Genomic DNA, 18,320 nt, shown 5'->3' with positions numbered 1-18,320 from the left:
TTTCTTGTTTGCATGTTGTCTCTTTCAGAATCAGAATCTTCATGTGTATTTTCATCGGATATTTCTTCATTTCCTTCACGTTGACAGTTCTTAGAATCTGAATGAACATTCTCTATATTCTGTAGCTCGGCTTCTAAATGTGTCTACTGCTCGGCATTCACTATCTGAGACTCGACAGATACTGGATTTTGTTGTTGATTGTCATTCTAAGTTGCAACTTCACCATTATTAGGTATACCTTCATAAAAGTATACAAAGGTCTTGTATTCTTCTACTTTCTTAGTGTTCTCAACACTTTGAACTTCTGCAAGCTCATCAAATTTCACATTTGTGCTTTCTACTAATTTGTTAGTGTTAACATTCAAGCACTTATAAGCATTGCTTCTAGTAGAATAACCAAGATATGTGCCTTCCTCACTCTTTGCATCAAACTTTCCATTTCTAGACTCTTTATATATATAACATTTCAATCCAAATATTTTGAAATGTTTTACATTAGGAGAATGCCCATACCATAATTCAAAAGGTGTTGCATTTGTACCTTTCTTGACTTGAACTTTGTTGAGTGTGTATACTGCAATACTTACAGCTTCTCTCCAGTACTTGAGTGCAAAAAATTTCTCCATCATTGAGGTTCTAGCACAGTCAATAACTGATCTATTCCTTCTTTCTGCTATACCATTCTGAGGTGGAGTCCTAGGTACTGATGTCTGCCTTTTGATTCCTCTTTCATTACAGAATTCTTCAAATTCTCTTGATGTGAATTCACCTCCTCTATCAGATTTGAGACATTTTAGGCTCTTCCCAGTCTCTTTCTCAACTCTGGCCAAGTACTATTTGAACATTTGGAATACATCTGATTTTTGTTTCAGGAACATGACTGTCATCATCCTTGAGTAGTCATCCACAAATAGCATTATGTATATGTCACCTTTGTAGCTTTGCACTTCAATAGGACCACACAAGTCAGTATGAACTAGCTCTAATACTTCATTAGAAGTATAAGCCTTGCTTTTGAAAGTTGACTTGGTCATCTTCCCTAGTTGGCATTGTTTGCACATGGTGTTATCAAGCTTCTTCGAATTTGGTAGACCTCTAACTTTCTTCATTTTGTTGATGCTTATTAGATTGTCAAAATTTACATGACATAGCCTCTTGTGCGATAACCATACATCATCAGTTTGAACAATGAGACAAGAAGCATCTTCCATGTCTAGGTAGAACAAATTACTCCTAGTCTGGTCACCTTTTCCTACTAGACTTCCTTGAGAATCATAGATCTTGGCAACTCCATTTTCAAATTCAACCTTGCATCCTATGTTGCCTAACTGTGAGACACTTAACAAGTTATAATTCAGGCCTTCAACATAGTATGCATTATCATATTATATCTTTTCAGTAAGCTTGATACTACCTTTCCCTTTGATCTGACACGGTGCATTGTTACCAAATATAACACTATTTTCTTCATATTGAATAAAGGTAATGAACTTACTTTTATCTCTAGTCATGTGATGAGAGCATCCGTTGTCTATGATCCATTTGTTATCCTTGTTCATGCAGGTTACTAGGGCAGTTGCTTCATCTTCATCTGATTCATCTTTCATAGCCACATAGATTACTTCATCATCATTCTCGTCAGAGTCTTCTTCAACAATGTAGCATCTTCTACCTTTACCTCTATAGTCCTTGTTGTCCTCTTTCTTGTTCTTGAGGTTGCCTCCATCCTTGTAATTTTTCTTTTGTGTGCATCTGGCTGCAATGTGACCAACTTCATTACAATTGAAACAAATAATTGGTAGGTTAACTTTGAATTTGCCTCTTCCTCTATGAAATCTTCTTGCTAGTAATGCCTCCAATTGGTCTACATCATCTTCATCAGTGCTACTGTCACTAGATACATACTTTCCTTTTCCACTCTTTTTCTTTGTTTGCACCTCCTTGTTGTCTTTTATTGTCATCTTGGCTTTGAATTGAGATTCAAAGTTTTCTGGCTTGTAGTTGTCAAAGTTGGATAGCTCAAATGCAATGAGTCTTCCAATTATTCCTTCAAATGACAATGTGTTGCTTGGTACACACCTTAGCTCTTGGATGGCTGATACTCTTATAGCATAGATAGGAAGCAAAGTTCTCAAGTATTTGCTACGTACTGTTTCTTTTGATAACTATCCCCCTAGGCTTCTTATGGCACTTACCACTTCTTTCGTCCTTGCACCGTATTGAGCAACATTCTCTCCTTCTTCCATTTTCATGTCATCAAACTTTCCTCTTAGGCTCTCTCTTTTGGCTCTCTTGACATTATCATCTCCTCCATAGATGTTTGATAATGTTTTCCACATCTGATGTGGTATCACATTCTTTGATGTCATCATACTCAACATAGCTTAGTGTTGAAGCAATATCTAACATCGCTTGATTGTGCTCCTTCTTCTTGTTCATGTATTCTGCAGTGAGGGGTCTTGCAGGGTCTACATGATCAATTGTGATTGAGGTTTGTGCATAGTCACCTATTGATCCAAGGTGCAACTTCATCAAACTTCGCCATGCAACAAAGTTGTCTTTGTTTAGCTTGGGGACTTCTCTCTTGGACATCTTGATCTTCCTGCTGTTGATACCTTGAAACAAATCAGTAGTGGGCTTTGATACCAACTGTTAGAATTCTTTTAGAATAATGGAGAGGGGGGTGAATCAGTTATTCAAGATCCAATAATGTCCAATACAAATTTTCAAATCCTTAATGGCATATAATTGAAATTATCATGCATGCAATTAAACATTAAACAATCATGAAAAGTAAACATGCATCACCACGTAACACAAAGGATTTTGGTGACCCAGAAACCCTCCAAGAATAAGAAGGTAAAACTGGGGTGGGGATGACACCCACAAAATTACTGCGCAATAGATTTCAACCACTTCTCATGGTTTGCCCTGCTAAAGGCTTTACACACTGTCAGATGTGACCCTGTTAAAGGATTTCTACACCCTGTTATGAGTGTGCCCTGTTAAAGAGCTTAAGAACGTTCAACTTAGAATGCCACCCTATTAAAGGATTTACATAGACCTATTAGGCCCAGCCAAGTCCATGGGATTTACAGTCACCTTCTCAAAAGAATCTTTTATCCCTCTCTAAGGATCTTCTATCCTTCTCCTAAGGACCTCTTATCCTTCTCCTGGGGATCTTCTATCCTTTTCTTGAGGCTTATCCACCTAGTTGTTAAGCTAACCTAGCAATGTAGGATTTCAATGTCTAATACAATGGTAAGAAAGTATTAGAAAGGTTTTGACCTAATAAAATTACAACTCTAACCTTGCAGATTTCATATCACTCTTCAGTTATTTTCTTTGTTTGGCTTTTCTTCCTTGCAGTGCTGACAGCTTGTTCACCCTTCAAGATCTATCTCCTTGAGTTCTTCCACTTGTTATGCCAATGCACTCTATGGTTACTTGATCAACTCGGATTCTTGATGCTCTGTGCTTACTCCTCACTATGTCCTATTCTTAACACTTCATACTAGCCTTCTCTTGGCTTCTTCACACGACCACACTTATGACCAACTCCCTCTCTCACTATTGATCTCTGACCTCTAACTCCTTATAAAGAAGTTATGCTCTTCATTTCTCACTCAAATCTTCTCGCTCATCAATTTGATTTGATCTAAGGGAACGATATTGTTTTCCCTCCATATTGTTTCTTCCAGAAACTTCATGATAAGTCCATCAATATTCGACTTGAATTGGTTTGCATGGTTTACATAAAATTCTGTGACATCTAATCATCATCCTTATCATCCAACTAATTCACAAAATTCAACATAACAAACTTATCATTACTGATCTGGCGAATCTTTTTGTCTTATCAATAATGCAACAACTCGGCATCATTGGTTTACTGATGCTTGACATTAACTAGGTCTAGATTGCTCAACACCCTCTGTAGTTTATGCTTTACTCAGCACCTGAAGCTTTCTTGTATTGCTTGGCTTCTACTATTTTCTTGAATCACTCTACTTCTATTTACTCTATAGTGCTCGGCTCCTATTGGTCTTGAGTTACTCGGCACATGTTGACTTCTGTATAGCTCGGCATATGAACATCTCTATTACTCGGCATATACAATTTTCTGGATCACTCGGTAACTGAATGATTCTTGATTTGCTTGGCATCCACTACCTTTTTCTGATGCTCAGCACCTGAAGGATTGCTCAGCACACACTGAAGTTGAACTTTCTCGGCTTTAACTAGCTTGCTCAGCACTCGCAAATGAACTTAGTCAGGTTCTACAAATGACTTAGTTAAACCTTACATCTTTGATGTGTCTTAGTGTGTCCATTCCCTATGTCTTAGAGTATGTCATCAATACACTATTTCATCAATGGCTTAGCTGATCATTATACTTCATTACAACATCATAACTTCAACCTTTCTTTAGGTGCTCTAGTTACATCTTATTGATTGCCTCCTCCTTGTCAATCAACCAATTGATAGTATTTGGATCACTTAAGCAATTGTCATTCCTTCAAGTAGCAAGTTTGACATCAATGACAAAACAATGATTGAAAATATTCTTTGCCAATTCCATCATTCTTCATTCATGATCTTTTTCAATCATTTCCAACAACCTTTCCTTCTATAGATAGATCAACACCATATCACTTGTACTAAATACCTGATGTCATCCACCAAAATTTGTTGAATCTTTGTACCTCTCATTATTGTCTTGTAACTTTTGTCTTACATCTTCATGTAATTGAAGGTATTTTGTGAATGTTTCTACATCATTGTAAATTCTATTACCTAGTGGTAGCTATATCAAATCTACAACATCCCTAGGATTTATGCTATAAATAACTTTAAATGGTGATTTACCTATTGAACTATTCACCAAACTGTTGTAGACAAATTTTGCCTAAGGTAATGCCAAATCACACTATTTTGGCTTCTCTCCAACATTGCATCTTACTAATTACCCAAACTCTAGTTGATCACCCCTACTTTCTCATTTTTTAGGATGATAGGCACTACTAAACTATAACTTTATCCCCATCTCCTTCCATAAGATCCTTAAATGACTCAAGAATTTAGTATCTCAATCTGAGGTTATAGTTTTTGGAACAAGAAGATCTCTAACAAATTTTTACCCCTATATCATCATAAGGTTTTTTACAAGAAATAAAATGAACCCTCTTTGAGAACCTAACAACAACAACAAAGATGTAATCATTATCTCATTTTGTGTGTTGGCAACCCCAATACAAAATTCATTCTTGTGTTTGTCTATGGTTTGTGAGTATGAGAAATAACATATACAACTTAGTATTATGTTAGTGTCCTCATGCCTCTCTATATAGCTGTTATTTCATATTCCATCTTTGGATTGGAATATCTATCTGCTCCTAAGAATATTGTATTATCATTTCCATAATGTCCAACCATACCATTACTATGAAACTCTATGATAATATTTTCTTGCATAGAGCCAATAGGGATGCATAATTATTTTCCTTTTTACATATAGCGATCTTGCACAATATATTCACCTTAAACATTTCCTATTTGCCCAAATATTGGATTTTTCAATTAGACAACTTCCCAAAAATGATGGTAGATTCATATAAATATTTGATTGCATCAAAGCCAATTAAAGTAGACTCAAGGGCAATTAAAAGCACTACACTCTTGCTTAAGGAATGTGAACTTAGTTTTGATTCCTTGATCTATGCTTCAAAACAAAAGTATACCCATGTAGAAAAGACCCATTTTGAATGTCTATTATTCAATTTCTTTTAAGTGTTTAAGTATTTTAAAGCAATATGATTTGTAAGAAACTTAAACTCCTTGGGCATTATTGGTTGTTTATGCCACCATTAGTCCATCGTAGGTAACCTATCTAAGGTATGTTATTATGAGCTAAACTCTCTTATAGAGGGATATATAATACACCATGTTTTTGGGTGATGAACTTGTTGTGTTATCTGAGGTTTACTACCATCATGTCATATTATTCCCCCTCTTCCCTAGGGATATCTTCTATTCTATCTTCTTATGAGGTGGCATTTAACAAAATATATAAAGTGCCCCACACCTCTATAGTGCTACCATGTGTTTTTTATGCTAGTTTGTGGGCGTGTAAGATCAATGTTAAATGGAAGAAGGTTCACTTTGGGTAGCCCCGCAGTGGTGTGAACTAAAAGGAAACACTTTAAGAAATATGTAGGAAGTGCTTTGTATATATGTGTGTAGAGGGATAACATGGTTTATTTTTCATTTTAATGTTCTTTTATCAGTGATGCAATTTGACTTCTAGTAGTTGTGACCTAGTAGGGGAGAGGACCCAATAGTTGAGCACCCTAACTTCACGCTTCTCAAATTCCTATGGAAATTTCAAATCACTCTTATTTTTTTACAATAACTTACTTGGCAAGTCCCCTATTTATAACTAAGGTTTCAAAGCCACATCATCAAATATGATGCCACATCAACATGCTTTTTGCCAAGGTGTTTAAAACAACCGCAAAAAAAGGTGAGACCAATCGTAGTGCAATAGAGACTCCCATACTTGTGCAGCTGATGTGGCATCACACTATTGGTTGTTTTTTGGGAAAAGGGACACATTTCATTCAATTATGGGTAGTCACATTAGCAAGAACAAATTTAAAGTCACAACTATTGGTACAATCTTGTCAAAAATGTTGGATATTAAATCAACAAGTGTGGGCATTAGGTTAACAACTCCTATAACAACCATTGGAACATGCTCAGGTAGTGGGTCCTCTCCCCTACTAGGACTAAAAATCTAATATCAAACCACTTTTTTTGCCTTTTTAACATGATTCCAATGCATCTCATGATTGTTTATCACTTGCAAGGTTATAGATTGTCCCTTCTATCTTTTGGATGCATCGTTTGGACCCTTTTTATCACTTCTATGGATCATATTGCATGCAAAGATCATATGTAGGTCTGATTTGATTTCTTCTTCCTTTTATAATTTAACTCTAGAGTGGTTAGAATTTGAACTCATTGTAAATTGAGTATTGTTGACTCTATAAAAAGCAATCGTGTACGCTATTTATGTTGTTCTTTTATAGTTCCTTTGTAGTGACTATGCTTTGCAATTGTAATATGAGCTTTACCTTGCATTAATTAAAATCTATGTTGTAACCTCTTCTTCCAATCTAATACCATGTGCATGCTTCTCTTTGTTAGGATTATTAGACATTGAAACTATAACAATTACATACAAATATAACCAATAACATATAGGGATTAAGGACACAAGAATAGAACAAAAGTCACCAATATTTAATGTGGTTCACCCAATATTGGGCTACATCTACTAAATAGAGTGCAATATATTATCTTGTAGTTCAACCTAATTACAAGATGCAATCCCTTTGCAACTCAATACTATTATAAGAAGCCACCAAATCATCACATAAAATCCCTACATTTTATATAAGACTTATGTTAATGAAAAATTAGCATTAGACTATGTCATCCAATAGAAAAATAAATTTTGGCACCTTTTACAATAATAAATTCAATTTTTGGCCTTGTGCACCTGCGGCTTGCCTTAGGATGCCAGAAGGGGTGTTGCCCCTTGACCTCCCAAGGGACATTTCCCCTTGATTGCATCATTGGGGTGCTACCCCCTAACCCTAGTTGACAAATTTGATAAAAAATGCACCAATTGAAGTGGGAAAAAATGAAGTTTCGAGTCTAATTAGGCTCCACATAGCAACGTTCTCTTGGTATCGATTGTTTATTTTATGTTCTCTTAGTTTATATGTCATGTTAAATATGCTTGTTGTTCTTATATTGTAAAGATTGCTTTCCTGGCATCATTTGATAAGTTGTAAAATTTATGTGAGTGTGAGTCTTATGAAGTGGATCATTGAGGATTCTATAAGTTGGGTTATTTAATAATGTTATGTACAATTTTGGGCAGGAAAAAACTACACAATAAATATGGTGCATCACATCCTTTAAATTTTTTGATTCTCCTTCTTCACTTTTCCATCAAAGTTTTAGTTTAGGTGTACCCTACTTAGAAGAAAACCAAAATTCTCTAGACTTTGGGCATCATGTGTGCAATGTTATGTGCTTAGAATTTTCTTCCATATTTTGAAAGGTTTCTTGGGGGTTTATACTATGAATATGGTCCAAAGTTTTGTGATAAGAGGCTCTAGGTAATGTTTCCAATGTCTCAAAACTTGTACAGATGCATATAGTTCTCTATATCAAAAGTTTAATAATTCTTTCGTAAATCATTCAAGTTTCACTAAAAAAGGTAGTAGGCTTATCTACTTGACTTAAAAATTCAATACCCACATGTGAAGCATCACACTTCACCTTGAAAACTCTATCAAAGTTTGATAATTTCATTATAGGAGATTAATGACATCCTCTAGTTATTGGAAACTTTTCTTAATTTCTTGAGTCCATAAACATTCTCTACCTTTTGTTTCATTTGACATGGGTACTACAATGCCATTGAAATTGAAAATAAAGTTTATATATATAGTATCCAACCCATGAAAACTTCTCACACCTTTGTTATTCTATATGGACTAGGAATTTAAGAATGGCTCTAACCTTCTTTGCATTCATTTTGACACCATTTGTAGAAATGAAAAATACTATAAAAAACAATCTCTTTTGCATGAACTTGAACTTCTTCAAATTGGCTAGAGTTCTCTTTCCTGAACACCCATATTTTGATATTGGAGTGTCGTAGATATTCTTTTTTTCCTTTATTAAAAGTCAATATAGCATCACAATAAACCACTACAAACTTGATAATGTAGGGATGTGACACAATGTGCATTAGCCTCATAAAAGGTACTAGGAGAATTTGATCAACCAAATGACATAACCTTACACTTATATAAGCCGTGACTAGTTTTGAAGTTTATTCTTCTTGGATAAAGATATGGTGACACCCACTTCATAGATCAATCTTGGTTAAATATGTTTCTCCTACAAGAACATCCATCATGTAATCTAGACAATGTGTGGGAAAGCAATATGTGATGGTGATCCTATTTATTTCTCTATTGTCTATGCAAATCCTCCATGTTTTATATTTATTTTGGGTCAATATTGTTGTTAAAACACAAGGACCCATGCTCTCTCTCACAAACCCTTTCCCTATAAGTTTTGTCATTAATTTATTCAATTTTGAATTTTTTTTGGATGCATTTAAAAAGTTGCTTGAATAGGAACACTTGCATTAGGGTAAGATAAATATGATGTTGAATATCCCTTTTTTATAGGAGACCATCAAGTAATTCTTGTAGGATAACATCAAATTCTTTCAATGTCTCAATTTCCTCTTGTGGTATTGATAAGTCTCCCTCTTCTCCTCTTTGCACTAACAATGCATAATAACACATCAAAAAAATAGTTTTTTGACAAGATCACTTTCAAACAACACATTTTCACTCTTTCCATCACCCTTAAGAGACAATAGAATTACTTTATATTCATCCTACCAAAATATTGATGTGGATTTTGTCCATCATGAACAAATCTCCAATCATACTTTCATGGTCTTTTTAGTAAGACATTACATGCATCCATTGGAATGACATCATAGCATACTTCATGAGATTTAATGGGACACATCTTATCTACTATAACCTCATTCCCCTTTTTGAACTATGCAATAGAGTAGGGGTGAGGGCTCCTTTCATACTATAGATTTAGTTTATCTACCATTTCTCTCAAAATTATATTCTCATAGCCACCCGCAACAATAATTACTCAACATACATTTCCACCTAAAGTAAATCTTTTGTATAATATTTTTAATTTAAGTTACAAATCATTAATAAATTATATTATGCACCTATCGATAAAAAAATTATATTATGCATCCTCATTTATTGAAATCGCCATTTTCCCCCTCATTGCGAGACTTCTCTTATGTCTAGTGATACCTCTTTTGCTCCACTATCAGCTTGAGTTGGCTTCAACTTGGATAGTCCTTCCTGATTCCTCTTTTGCATGTTATAGTTTGAGGATTCAAACTCTTTATGTCCTTCTTCAACACACATCAAACAAGTGAATGGTCTTACTTTTCCTTCCCATCCTTTATTGTTTCCATAACCTCTACCTCATTGAAACCTCCTTTCTATTTGTTGATTTGGTGAATTCTAAAGGATTCTTCTTGTTTTTCTGTTCCTTAGGATGATTATCCTCAACTATAACTTGAACCACCATACAACGATGATGATGTACCCACTCTCACTCCTTTGTTATTTTCAAAATACTACTAACTTTGATTTTCTTCTATCTATAAGGCAAGTTGGCATGCTTCTATCATACTAGTGACTCGATGCATGACTAACTCATCTTAGTTTGAAATATTTAGGCTATCAACATGTTGGAAACGAAGAGAGTAACTAAGAGGGGAGGGGTGAATTAGTTACCACAAAACAATTCCTAGTCCCTAGATGTTAAATTAAACTTTTCACTGATAATGCAATTCTTTATCCAACTCGGTTAAAACTAAGTTATTGTTGTAACTCGGTTAAAAAAGAAGTTTTATGATTGTTAATTTGTTTCAACCTTAAGTAACTTAGTTGTAGGAATATAAAGCATAAAAAAAAAACATGAACACAAAAAACACCAAGATTTAAGGTGGAAACCCAATTTGGGAAAGCCGCCATGCAATTAGTTACAATATTTTTCACTCTTATGAACTGAGACCTATTAGGAGCCAACCATGCTAAAGGTTACAATACATGCTATTAAGTATGACCTTGTTAGAGGATTTAGTTCACCCTATTAGGAGTGGCCTGGTTAGAGGCCTTCAAACACTTCAATCTTGAAATGTCACCTTGCTAGAGGATTTACAATATAATTGTTAAGTCAACTCTATTTGGAGATTTCTTCATTGCTACAATGGTTAGAAGATAACAGTAATTTGACCTTATTTATGAAGCAATTTATTTTACAGATTTAGATCTCTATTTGGCTTGACCTCTAGATCCTTGATGATCAAAATATTTTTTCTTCTTATCTTCCACACGTTTATGCTCTTCCTTTTTACTTCAATCACATATCCATCTTGTTCCACAGACTTACATACAGTTTTCATTTCACTCCTTGACCTCTCTTATATATCTTAAGCTTTGTCAAGTTGGCTTGAATACTTTTTCAAATAATCATTAAACATCCAACTAGTTAGCCTTAATTAGTCAATTGATTAATAAGTGTAATATGCTTATATTCAGTTAATACTGGGATTAACCACTCGGTTAACACTGTCGATGTAGGATCCCTTTGATGCCTGACTACTCGGTTAAAATTGTGATTCCTTCATTGCCCAACTCAACTCGACTGACACTAAATTTTCTTTATTGCCTAACTGGACTCAACTAACATTGAATTTCCTTCATTTCCCGAGTGTACTTAGTTAATACTGACATTTGTGTAACATCAATGACAACATGCAATTTGAAGAATTGTTTCCAATAATCTCCCTCTTTGGCATTGATGGCAACATAACATGTCAACATAAAATGATAAAAGTATGAGCAATTTGATTATATCCTTAGTTTGATTTTGATTCTCATCCATACCAACTCCCTCTGTGATTCTGCTTGGATTTGTCTTAGCAACTTCCAAATGAATTCTCCTGTTTACATCTATCATCACTTTGCTTTGTAGTTCTTTCATTATTCTCCCTCTTTTTTGTATATTCTCTCATCTATATACTTTCCCTCTTATGATACCAATCTCTCCCTCTCTGATATCAAATGCCAAAGGATACATACTTTGAATTTGCCATGTACCTTTTGTATGCACCCTAAAATGGTTGCCTAGACTATGGGCCCCCATTCTTCAATTTATCAATTTTCTAAATCAACGCCTTACAATATTTTCAATTCAAATCAATTTTCTTGATCAAATCATACTTAAATTATTTCAATATTTCCTAAGGTTTGATCATTTCATCAATAATCTTATTTAATTAAAAGAAAACATCCATTTTAAATAAATAAAATAATCTTATTTAATTAAAAGAAAATCTCTCTTTTAATTAAATTACTTTATCTTATTTAATTAAAATCTCTCTTTTAATTACATAATCTTATCTTATTTAATTAAAAGAAAATCTCTCTTTTAATTAAATAAATAAATCCCCAATTAAAGCTCTTTTTTTAATGAAAAAAAGAAATAAATTAAATAAGTCAAATAAAAATAAATAAAAACTCCCTTTTTGCACATATTTCTATGTGATGGGCTCTTTCCTCTCACTTGCCTTTTTAGGGATTTATCTCACATTGCTCTTGAGGATACATTCCTCTCCACACTTTCCTTTATAAGGAACCCTCTCCTTCTCATTTTCATATGATAAGATTTTATTGTTATGCTGTAGGTTTGGAGAGTGATTTTGGAGGAGAGCTTGAGCACTTGAGCTTGGACAATGCAACTCCTCTTTTCTTGTCTTCTTCTCTCATGCATCCATGGAAATCCATTTAGATTACTCTTTCACTTGCATGTTAGATTAGATTTATATTTCCTTTCATAGAATAATTTAGCATTTGCATTTCCTTACATAGATTAGTTTGCTTTCATGCGTTGTTATCTTATAGAATAGCTTCCATTTTCATTTGCATGCATATTTGATGATCATGGAGACTAACACTCTCACTTTTCCTCTTTGAATATCTCATTTTATGGTGTACTTGCATGGGGCACAAACTAGGTCTAAATTGAGGGCCTCCATTATAAACCCTTGCACTCCATGAATAGAGAGCTATGAGTTGTCATTTGAGACTTCATTCTTGAGCAATCTTAGATATAATGATTCATAGAAGTGTGTCAATATTTTAGCACACATTTTTGGTGCAAACCATGGGGCCACCCACCTTTACATGTTGGTTTTGGTTATTTTTGGAGCTAATCCCCTTGTGCAGATTTGTTTGGAGATGAAAACCCTAGATTTTCAAAGATTTGATCATAACTACCAAACAAATTGTAGGTTCACTCTGTTTTTTTTTGTAGGTCGGTGACATATTAGAGAAGCTTTAGTAACAAATTCAGAATTTTCTGAGGTATTGTGAATTTTTTATAATTTTTTCTTTATTTTTCATAAAATATTAATTTTCAGCACAAATCAGCATTTTTCTCATAAATTTCTACATTTTCGGCAAGGTCTTTAAATTCTATGAGGGGTTCATTCTTTGTGTTTTAAATTTGGATACAATATTATAGCTCATTTGATAAATTTATGAGGACTAGTATATTTTGGCAAAACAACTCCCTAGGGCACAAATGAAAAGATCTTTTTAAAATTCTAACATTTTTGGAAAGCTCTTTATTCTTTAATAGGTGTCTCTTTTTTGTATTTAGGGTTTGGGATCCAAATTCATGTCATATAGGTCCAATCTCGTTGACTACGTGAAAAAAAGGCATTTAATGATTAGCTTGCACTTATTTTTGACATGGTTCAATGCATGATATGAGTTGTCATTTGTATTATTTACTAGTTAAAATTTATTTTCATATCTAACCCTGGGGTTTGCATAAGTTGAGTATACATTGCATATCTTGTTTGCTTGTCTTGTTTGTTGGAGAGTGTGTGGCTTGCTTGCACAAAAAAGCTCAACAAAATAAAAATGAGGTAAAATCTACTAAGTGCATTGCATGGATTACTAGGTATTTTATTTAAAGTTCTATAAAATTTGGTTTCCTTTCATTAAAATGAACCTCTCACGTATCTTACTTGAGTGATTTCTTGTCTTCATAGATCACATTTCAATTTCTACATAGATTTATTTTCTCGCATATCTGTTACACATAGTAATTAGTCCCTATGAACACTATTTGTAGATCTTGATAGAGTGGGCTTCAAGCTCTTCTTGACAATGGAACCACTTTTAGGTAGGGAAGATGTTGATCAACTCTAGGTTCAAACATTGTCGAGTCTTTGGAAACTGACATTATGTTCTCTCTTGAGAGAAACAAAAATCGTTGTCAATAGAAAAAATTTGTTGAGTTGGTATCGGCAATTTAGCAGGTCAATTAATCTATTTGTTGTGTTTTGGTGAGGTGAAGAGGCTAGAGGATTATACTCTATTCCCTTTGGGAGCACCAAAAATTTGGAAACCTTGAATTTGAACCAAGTCACCATGTGGTCCATGTTGTGAGTCTTCCTTGTTAGAGAGGGTTAACCATAACTTGGACACTCTCTTTATTGGGTAAACCACGTGGACAAAACCTCAAGTGGTATTATCCATTCTTGTCGTGGAGCAACAGTCGCCATATAAATGTCCTTATTGGATAAATCTCCATAGGTGTGGTCTCTTGTTGGGTTGTCAGATCTCTTCAGTAGCCCTTGATTGATTAAATTCTTGGATTGTGTCAAAACCTTGGTGCATCGGGATTGCATTTCATCCACTTGAGATTGCAAGAGTTATAGAGTTGACCATTACTACAAACCATAGTGCAACCAACTTTTTCTTTTCTAGGACTATGTGCGTGACTCAAAAATATTTTGAGAACTTACACAAGTAGAGTCCTTAGAGAGTAGAATACTGTGTCACCATTCTTGTTCATGTGCAAGGTTGCTTTGTCACTTGCTCATTGTTTGAAGACAATTATTTTGTTGAGCTCCCTGATTGTTGTCTTATTTGTTTGATTAATGATAAAAATATGTTAATGCATCTAGTTGGTCAATTAAAACAAACAAAAATTGAGTTCCCAAGTCAAAAACCAACTTTTTTAACTTGCTCGATTTGCTATCCTGTCAGTTTCGGTCTTCCTTAGTTGATCCGGGTTAGATCAAGTCACTTACCACATTGTTAGAAGCCTGTTTGCAGTTTGGATTCTTGCTTTTTGACCTCTTGAGCTAGTAATCTCTAATTTCACGAGTGACCTTACTTGGAGTTGGTGAGCTACAAACCATTTGTGTTGAGAAGATAAACCTTTGGATCCTTTGATAACACACTTAGAGAGTCTTAGTAATCTCTTGTCCATTCACTTCCATACAAATTCAAATTCAATCAATATAACTTGGGTAAATCATCCTCCTGATCCTTATGCATGAGGGTATTTACCCATTTACTGAGAACCTCTGTGGTAGTGTTGATTTATGTCTCTTGCAAAATTTTATCTTAACACCTCTCTTTTGGACAAGTGAGTGCTTTTACTATCTTGTTTTGGTACCAATGTTTCTTAGGGTCATCCTATAACTTAGTACCTTTTCTTTCATGTTGTTTACAACAAAATATCAAGTAGATCAAGGAAAGTGACCTCAAGTAGTCTTTAAACAATTACCCTTAGTTCAAACTTGTAAGATACATAAAGGAAAAGAGCCTATATTTGATCAATCACCTAGGAACAACTTAGAATTTCGGTTTGATCCCAAGAGCAACCTTAGTGAGTTGAGTACACCCTTAGCATATTGTTGTTCAAATATGGATATGAGTTACACAATGACTCAATGAGAGAGGGAAGAAATGGATAAATGCCTTGATGACATATTTGAAAAACATAGAGATATTATTTGGTTTGGCAACCCCTCCCATGAAAATCAATTAGTCTCACAGCTTATCTCAACTAGATATCTAGATGCACACCGAAGGGCGGAAAGAGATAAGAGGCAAGCCTATCAAGAAGAACAATCACAACATGAAGACCAAGATGATGAACCTTATGGCACTCATGTGAATGCAACATACACCAATGACTTGTTTAGACATTCAAGACCAAGTTCACCACTCAAAACAACTTCAAGATACATGAGTGAAAGACTTAAGAAAATTGTATGTGAAAAGAATGCCTTCCTAGATGAACAAGCTGAAAAAGAAGAGCAATTTAAACTCCTAGAGTTGGAGAGAAAAACCTTGTTTGATATAGAAAGGAAAGCCTACTAGGAGAATCAAGATAGACTCTTGGCTCAACAACTTAATGATAAATTTAACAACATGTGTATTAGTGGTGGAAGCAACTCTCTTCCATCCACCCCCCCTAAGACTCCAGAAAGTGGAAGACATTCAAGAACACCTTCATGATCTCCCAACCCTAGAGGAAGGAGGGCTTCAAGACATGATCATTAAAGGAGACGAACACCTCTTAGGAATTCAAGACAACCTTCACAACATGCTCACCATGATTCATAATATGGGGGTAGTAGCTCGAGTTTTGATCTCAACTCCCAAGACTTCATGAAGATACAACAAGAACCACTCTTACAGTAGTATGTGGAGAGATACTTAGAGAAAAATAAGGACAAGTTCGTAGATAGTTGAATCAAGAAGGGTGCTAGAGTTCCCTACAACTTTGATGTGGACAAGAAGATTAAGAAGCAAGGTCCATCTCAAGAAGAAGAGATCAAACAAATTAAGAGTATGATGGAAAATATGTCGGCACCCAAGAGTTCATTCTCACTTGATTCAATTTATCCTAATCCTTTTGACAAAATTGTTAACATGAAATACTTTCATAGATAGTTTTAGATCCATCAATATGACAAGTATGATGGGAATGGAGATCCACGTGATCACATGCATCAATTCTATATCATGGGTTTTGAGTTCCACCGAGATGATTCGTACCTCATGAGATTGTTCCCAAGGAGTCTTAAAGGTCAAGAGATGGAATGGTTCACCAACATAACTCCCCCATTAAGACTTTCAAAGATCTTGTCTATAGATTTTTCTAACACTTTGCATACAACCTTTCGAGATCTATCACCATGTTGGACTTATGAAACTTAAAGCAAAATCAAGGGGAATCCTTTATCACTTTATTGCAAAGGTGGAGATGACAATGCTCTTGCTACTCTAGGACCATCCCTGAAAATGAGAAGATTGACATCCTTGTTAGCAACTTGGTTCCCAAAATGTGGTATGAAGTTAGGAAGATGGTTTTTGATTCTCTCGATACCATGGTTGAAACCACATGTAGGATTGAGGATGTTTTGAAAGAACAAGGAATTTTGACCAAACATGGAAATGACAACATCAGTGGTCAAAATAACAATAACCCTAACAAGGATAAAGGAAAGAATTTACATTAGAATAGAAACAAACAAGTGGTCAATGATGGAGTTGTGAACTTCTCCAAACCCAATGATCAAGTTGTTCTCCACTTGTCTAGTGTTTTTCAAGCCTTGAAACTCAATGCATCTAATCAACAAGAGAACAAGCCAAGATACCAAGATAAACCTAAGAAAGAGAGATGTCAATTTTCAAAACTTATTGGTTCAAATGAGGATGTCTTGAAAATACTCATTGCTAACAACCTTGCACATCCTCAAGATCCCACGAAGCATTTTATACCTGATGTTAAGCCACATTGGTGGGATGAGAAAGCCTTTTGTAAGTTTCACAATGGTATTGGACATGATATTGAGAACTGTTGGAAACTCAAACATATCATCCAAGGTCTCATTAAGAATGGAAAACTTAAGGTAGATGGATTGAACACTAATGTTGATCATAAGGCATTCAAAGAACCTTTGCCCAAGTATGAGAAAGAGAAGGGGGAGACCTCTAAACCTAAGAATGGAAAGGTTGAGGTCAATTGCACTCACACAGATGTAGAGAATACTATCAACATGCTTGAAGTCATAGAAGAAAACATCAACATGATGAGGGGTACAAATCCCTATGGTTATGATTTAGACATAGAATCTTCTCCTACCTTTGATGAACTTGTTGTAGTGCTAAGGGGTCCTAACTCTAGAATGTCATCTCAAACTCTCAATGTTGTGACACAAAGTTAAGGTCCCATTGTCATTAGAGGACCTAGTTTAGGTTAACCAAGTAAACCAAAGCAAGTGACATCAAAGAATGTCATCTTAAAACCAATAGTCAATGCTAAGTCGAGCTATAATCTTGTTGATCAGTTGCAAAGAACCCTAGCTCAGATTTCAATCTTTGAGCTCTTCAAGTTGTCCTTGAGACACAAGCAAGCCCTGAAGGATGTTTTACACACAACGAACGTCCCCAAAAACTTAGGCATTGATCAATTCCAAAACATGGTTAACCATATTGCTAGCCCTCATTACCTTACCTTTTCGAAGGATGATGATAAAGCTTTGAGTCACCCACACAATCTCGCACTTCATATTGAGGTCATGATCCACAAAAATCGTGTTAGGTGCATTTTGATAGATGGGGGTGTTGGGATTAATAATTGTTTCTTAAGTATTTTTATGGAGTTAGGTTATTCTTAAAAAGTCATAGATATTAGAAAAAGATCACTATAAAAGCCTATGATGAGGTAGAAAGAAGTTCTAAAGGGTTGGTCGTCTTTCCAATTAGGATTGGCCCTGTTGAAAAAGATATTTTATTCCA

This window comes from Cupressus sempervirens, chromosome 2 (genome assembly GCF_028749045.1).
Source record: "Cupressus sempervirens isolate cs-2001-9-10 chromosome 2, ASM2874904v1, whole genome shotgun sequence".
Lineage (NCBI taxonomy): Eukaryota > Viridiplantae > Streptophyta > Pinopsida > Cupressales > Cupressaceae > Cupressus > Cupressus sempervirens.
The sequence above is the reverse complement of the archived record's forward strand: the minus strand, read 5'-3'. Positions refer to the sequence as shown.